Here is a 7,446-nt window from a genome sequence, read left to right as displayed (position 1 = left end):
GATAAAGGTATGACAATTGAACACGAACTAGCTAATAAATCTATAAAGTTACATATTCCACCTTTCATGAGAGGAGAACGGTTAACACCAGCTGAAGCAAGTAAAAATGAAGCAATTGCCAGAGCAAGAATCCACGTAGAAAGAGCAATCCAAAGGATTAAAATTTTTGCAATTATGTCAGACTGTATCAGCTCTAGTATGATTGGTTATATAGATGACAATATGATAACAATATGTGGTATTGTCAATCTTACTGATCCAATTTTAAGTGATGATAAGTTTTAAATTCGTGTGTCGAATGTTCTTTGATTCTTTCCACGAGATCTTGGAAACGCTTGGAATATTATAGAATGTATAGCTTGAACGCCAACCTTTTCTTTTGTTTTTTGATCTGAATACTGTGATGCCTTATAAGTTTTTGTTTCGTAATTTCATCAGAAATACAGAAAAAATATTTTTATTTTTTAAATTTATTGTTTAATAACCTTTCTTAACATTTTCTCAAAATAAAGAATTTTTAAATCATTAACCACGTGCTGAATAAAAGATTCATCGCACGGTACTTCTATCACGACGAAATCATCATCGGCCAATGAATAATTGATAAAATCACACGTAGAACAATTTAGAATCCACATATTAATTTGTACCTGACAGTAATACAAGTGTCTTCGGTTCAGTATGATCTCGCCGCTTTCCTCATGCTTGGCATATGTAGTCACGTTTGCCGAATTGAGGATATCATGCAATACCATTTCAGCTGTACTAGGACATTTGATTTCCAGTAATAGGCCAGATTCTGGATCTAGTCCATCTGGAGATCCTCCAATCCAACTTTCTATGGGATGAATTACCAGGCCGCATCGCTTTATTAGAGGATTGCGTTTTCTCCGATAGCAGTCAAATGCTGCGGATCCGGTTTCCTTCCCATATTTAGTAGACTTTACATTCAGATTGCGGATGCTCCAGTATGACTCAATTTTTTTATCCCAATTAGGGGACTTATTTTTAATATATGTGAAGAGCGAATAGCATGAGCTGGCTGTAATTCTAGATGCTCGATGAATCTTCCAGGCATTTGTATTCTGGTCTTCAGTTTCAATGGCAATCATTATGAACTTTTTAATGTCGACTTTGATGTATTTTTCATAATACGCTTTTTCCTTGTCCGAGCGAATCGACGCTGGTTTAATGGCAATGTCGTTCATTTTTCGCATTAGGCATGCTTCCAATTCTTTTGAAGTGCAATAGCCGTTATCAGGGTACCCTGATGCCTGTTGAGCCCGATTTGGATAGTGTATAGGGTCGTTTAGAAACCTGCCATTAATATGCTTATAGATAGCAGATTATTTTGAAACTAAAAATATAAAACTGGTTGATTGATTGAACATCTAAATATTTCAATGTATCATACCGGCCAATATGCTACTGAATGATTCAGTCAATATCACTTCAACATCATCTACGTTCAACTCTGATGACTTTTTTGGGCCTTTAAAGCAACACATCTCGGAGACTCTTTTAGCACCCCATGGGGCTGACTTGTGAGTTTTCGGAGTTCCCCACACTTGAGTGACGTCCGTACAAGACAAATTACAAACATTATTGATGAAGCGTGCACTTCTATTCAAATGAAACATACTTCTCAATATGTAGCAGGCAGGCAATAATATGCTTACATTTAGCGGTTCCGGCTTTACAGGAACATTTGAGTACCCATAGCGAAACATCAGAAAATATTCTTAAATTTAATGTGTGAGGTGTTTGGCCAGGATGCGATGACTGTGTTACATACGCGAGAATGGCAATATAATGAGTTTCACATTTCCTCCAACCGATACCAACAATATGGTTCGCTGCGAAAACCGCATATCCTTCCTTTATCGGACGGATGGATTCTCCGACGTAATCCAGGACGTCCACAATGGAAATTCGCACATCGCGGTCGGAATCTGAAAAAATAACATAACCTTTTACAATTCGAAGTAAGTCTTGAAATTCCTTAAAATTCCCCGAACAATTTTTTCAGCAAATTACGCAATAAAGTAAAAATAATTTCTCACCATCACTTTTGTATTCCATATCAAAAAAATTGAATTTAACTGCAAGAAAATCGTTTAGAAATTCACTACCTTTATAAAAAATTAAGCAACATCCTTTTCGTAATTGCAGACCTGAAAGACAGGTGTCTCACAACACGTTTTAGTTTTGCTTTGATTCGCCAATAATGTCTGCAATAATAATTTTAAAAGTCTGGGAAGAACAACAAGGTCAGAAAAGCTAGTGTAATCAAAAGCCTTTTCATTCAAAAATCTGTAAATATCTGCAACCAAACTAAAAAATCTGCAAATATCTGCAACCAAACTAAAAAACTGCAAATATCTGCGTCATCGAAGAAATCTGCAACTTAAATTAAGGTTGCACAGAGAATGCGCAAAATTCGCAAACGAAAAAAGTACTGTAACAACATTCTACATACACTGATTGATTTTTATGAAGATCTGACATACGGTGTGGAAAAAACTGCTTTTTTCGTTTGGAAATTTTGCGCTTTCTCTGTCCAACCTTAAAAGTCTGCGAATTTGCAGACTTGTCTGCAAATCTGGCATCTCTGACTACACCAGCCCAACGATCCGTCAAAAAAAAAATGCGGACGAACATACATGGTCCTAAGAGAAGAGAAGACAATTCAACGCTTTTTTGTGAAAAGGGCGATACTTACAAATGTAAACATAAGGTTTTTTTCATACATGCAAATGAGGGCTTTAAAACGCAACAAATTAACCTAAAAATTTGGATTCTACGATATTGCTTTCTTAAACTACAGCAAAAGATACATCGGGCGAAACTGTATTTTTGTTTGTTTATTTAAAGTTTCACCCTCCACGCTCCATGCAAACAAGAAGGGCGATACTTATTTTGCTAGCAGATTAGAGGCGAAACATTGGGCGAAACTGTTTTTTTCGAATTTTTTTTGGATAATCAAGCTGATACCAGCTGTAAATAGTAACAATGATCGCTCTTGAAAAAACCCGGACGAAATCGGTGGTGTAATACGGTAGTTATTGTAAAAAAACATAAGGGCGATACTTCAATGCTGATAGGTGGGACGAAAAAGTAAACAATCGCCAAAGGGGCGATACTATCATTTTGTCGATTTAAATAGCAAAAACAAATTTTAATTTAATAATTTCAAATATTTTATGCAGTTTTTGGTTTCGATCACTGAATCATGCAATCTAGGATGTAAAAAACACAATAGTTCTTAAATAGGAAATAAAACCAAGCCTTGAAATATTCACTATTGATTTTCTGTGAATGGTGTCACTGCTAGTATCGCCCTTTTCGAGAAAAAGCGTTGAATAATTATTGGCGATTTGCAGCAAAATCAAAATTAATCATGCGACACCTATGATTCAGCTCATGAACTGGTAAAGTGATACACGCAAAAGAATTGTGCATGTTTGATTCTATAAATTATTTCTTCATTTTTAATCGATAAAAATTCTTTATTGTGAACCAAGGAATTTATTGAACTAAATTTAATTTTTTGGTTAGATCAACCAAAATATATTTTGAATCAATCTTACAAGTTTTGTTATCTGTGCTTTTCGAAGATCGACAAAATTATTGTTTGCTCCAAACAAATCAGTGATTCTAACAAAAGCATGCAGCAAATTGATTCAAAAGGACTGAATGCATTACATCAACAGTCCTTGTTGAGTTGAAACAAAAAAAAAGTTGCTACGAAGAAGAAAACTTTTTCCACGTGCGTCAATGCTGGAAAAATTCGCTATTTTTAAATCAGGGAATTCAGATTTTGGTAAATTCGTATAGTGCTCAGATTTTCCGGACTCGAAGGGCGCAAGTGCAGCTTGAAAATAATCATAATGTCGCACAAAGGTTAGTGAATAAATTAAGTCGAATGCACACGGTGCGTTTTATGGTGCCTTCCTCTATTCTAGGACTCAAACAAAACACCCTGTGTGGCTTAAAAACGACAATCGCAGAACTGAAAACACGTCACCGCACCAGAAATAAATAATACCCGTTCGAGAGGGCAGTTTCCTGTACTTCACCATCTCTGGTCCAACAGGATGACACAGCGTATTCGTGCGCCTTCTGCAATCTTTTTGGAAAAGCCGAGACTCTGAAGCACTACATTATAGCGCATATCTGGAACAAATCACGCGCACGGCCAAAGGTACCACATAAAGGGACGGTGATTGGAATCGTATGCGCTGCATGTAATAAAATTTCTTTTCATTCCAAGCAAACCTACTCCGGAAGAGGTTTGGAATCCCTTATGGATTCTCGCTCAAATGCAACAAACGATTGAGTCGGAATCGGTTGTTGCCTTTGAGCTGGAACTCATAATGAATCCATTCAGAATTCCAAACCGATCCCGGAATGGGTTTGACTGGGCCATACTGAATCCATTCAGGATTCCGAAGCGGTTCCAGAATGATTTGACAGCGTAAAATTAATGCGTTTGTAGCCTGTTTTTATAGAAAGGCCAAAAAGTCAACGGCCAGTATTTACTTTGTGTGGTTCATTTGTACTGATGTGATCTGTTGTCAGCGAGTAATGGTTTGTTCTAAATTTGTTACCATGACAGTAGGCCTTTGGTTCCTATTAAAGAATAGGCATATTTTATATACAATACAATTGGTTTTGATTCAATATTTGCTATGCATTGATTCAAATATTTGTTATGTTTAAAACAATAAAAGATATTATTTGATTTAACATAATTGTTTTTTGTATTGAACATTTGACATGCATTAATCCTTTTATTTTATTATTTTTATTCAACAAAACGAGCTCATTGATTCAACAAAGTTGTTTGTTGTTTCGATTGTTGTTATGATAAAATCAATAAAAAAAATTTTTGGTCCAACTATTTTCCATGTTTGATCCAATAAATTCTTCAGAGTTATTTCAACAATTAATTTATTTATATAAACATGTATTTTTTATTAAACACAGAACAACTTGGTAAATTTATTATTGCAACCCTCATATTAGTTAGAATTAGAATTAATATATATTGTCTTCGAATTAATAAATTTTCGTACAGACTGAAATACTATACTAACTTAAACCTATTTCCAATTTGAACATTTCTCTACTTAAATTAAAGTCAAAATTATGAAAAAAAATTAAAGGGTTGTGTACAGGACACGACCACGGTGACATTAAAAATATAGCTTTTTTATCTATCACACATATCGACACACGTTCTTGTTCACTCGCCTGTTTTCATATGTTACAATTTGCTATATACCCTCCCCATTAAAACATAATTTATTGAAGGTCTTTTAACGGTAATCTATTAATTAATCAAGTATCTCACTAGGTGATTGGCATTATTTGGCTGATCGATCTAGTAAAAATAGGCTGGTCTGTCCAGAAAATATATTCAAAAGAAAAGTTCCATAGTGAGAGCTGTGATGAGGAAACCCACGCCCGCCAACGGAAATATACAGATTCTCCATAAAATATGAAATTTCATTTTCCATTTAAATTTTCAATAATGTACTAATGAACTTAAGTAAACAATCTTAAGTGTAAGTATTTCTTGATCGATTAGTGGTGGAAAAATGAAATGATTTGATAAATTACATTGTTATGCAACGTTCGCACTACCAGTTAAAACGGGTTTTTATGCTATCTTGGTGACATTTTTCTTGTTGCTAATTATTAAAACGTGTTATAACTCTGTAGTGTAAATATTGTATTATTAAACCAATTCTGCAGCGTTTTATGTTATATAGGTGTTTTATGTGGTAATAGGACTGACATAATTATATCTTCAGTACAGCGGTTTGTTTCATAATTTAAAACAGGTTTATTTTAAAATTTAAATTAGTATACCCAACCGTATTTGTTGTATACCTTAAAACGCAATTAGAACTGTGTTTTAAATACATAGGGTAGGACAGATATTCTGACTGGTTAAACTGGGAAAACAATTTTAAGTCCAGTAACGCTTAAGACATGGCTTGAATTAGAATCGAAAAAGAACACCCGCTTCAACTGCTGCTGGGACGGTAAGTTCTGTTTTAAAATTTTCCGTTGTGTGCAGTACGAAACAAAAGTGTTTGAAATTAGAAAACAAAAAGTTCTGCTGGGAATGTGATTGTTTCCGATGCAATTACACTCAGATTTTTCACGCAGGGGATACAGGCCGTGTAAATGAAAACCGCGTAAATTAAAAAAAACGCGTTAATGAAAACCGCGTAAATTTCAAAATCCGCGTAAAAAACCTGAGTGTACTCTCCTATATAAAATACTACGCTGCTGAACAGTGCAATAACTACAGAAGCACGTTGTCAGATGCCTTACTGATAAAAAACATATAACCGAAATATGAAACATGAAAACCAATTGGCTCTTTACCCTACGCAGCTACAAAGCGCCGTAAACATGGATTAACAAGTTACAACGCACACGCATGCATAAAAATAAATATATTTTTTTCAAACGCAACACTCTTAAGCAGCACACACCGTATTGAATTAAATCCAAACCACCCCGCCCACCCACTTTGCAAATCATTCTGTGACACCATGCTGGTACCCGACAAATCCGCACACGGCCACCGCTGCCGAAAATGCATAGCGTCTACCGCTTATTGTAGTGCCCAGACGCTGCAGCCATGATCTTACCCGTTCGACATAAGAACAAAAACTGATTCAAACGGGTACGCGTCACCTCTATTTATAAACTAACCGTATATGGTTTAGTCACTTAGGTGCGAGTGTGTGCAAATGCCAACGTTACCGAAAATCGATAGCGCTTATTGCATCGCCCGGAGACGACGTTGCTCGTGTGGGATAAGAGCAACAACTGATTTAAACGGACATGCGTTGCTTCTATTTATGACTTTTCGTGTTTCATTGAGCAACTAAGCTGCCCTCTTTTGACGGCTGTGTCTGAGAAATCTGCCTCACGAATGGTATTTTTCCCGTTTTTTGTGAACTTTTTAATTTTATCAATTTCCAAAAGTCTACTTTTATTGGGGAGATATTAAATTATTACCAATATTTAAGTTAGGTGTTTCTGAATCGGTTGGTGTATGAATGATTAAAATCCATCTAGTAATATCGGAGTTATAAGCGTGCAAACCTTACATAGTTTCGTTACATGGGAGATAGTTTAGATTTTAGAATGACACCTAGCCCCAGATAGTGGAGTAAGACATTTTTAATGTCAAAACGCTATTGAAAAGCTGACAGCAAACATCTACCGGATTATTCTGGCCGTACTGCGTGCGATGAGTAGAGCGCCGAAAGAAGTCCATTCTCCGCAGAGACCTACCAGGAACGTTGAAGTCCAGCTTAGCGAGAAGCAGAGGGCAGTCAATGTTGTCAGCGAGAAGATCGAACACAAAAAGTCGCTGCAGAAAAACTCTCCTGTTTCGTAGCGTAGGCAGGTTGATAA

At 35.8% G+C, this 7,446-nt stretch overlaps 1 pseudogene; it reads right to left on the bottom strand.

Moving 5' to 3' along the window:
- Positions 1-470: 470 nt before the first annotated feature.
- On the bottom strand, positions 471-1,707 carry LOC131687422 (uncharacterized; annotated as a pseudogene).
- Positions 1,708-7,446: the final 5,739 nt, after the last annotated feature.

This window comes from Topomyia yanbarensis, chromosome 3 (assembly GCF_030247195.1).
Source record: "Topomyia yanbarensis strain Yona2022 chromosome 3, ASM3024719v1, whole genome shotgun sequence".
Taxonomy (NCBI): domain Eukaryota; kingdom Metazoa; phylum Arthropoda; class Insecta; order Diptera; family Culicidae; genus Topomyia; species Topomyia yanbarensis.
The sequence above is the reverse complement of the archived record's forward strand: the minus strand, read 5'-3'. Positions and strand labels throughout refer to the sequence as shown.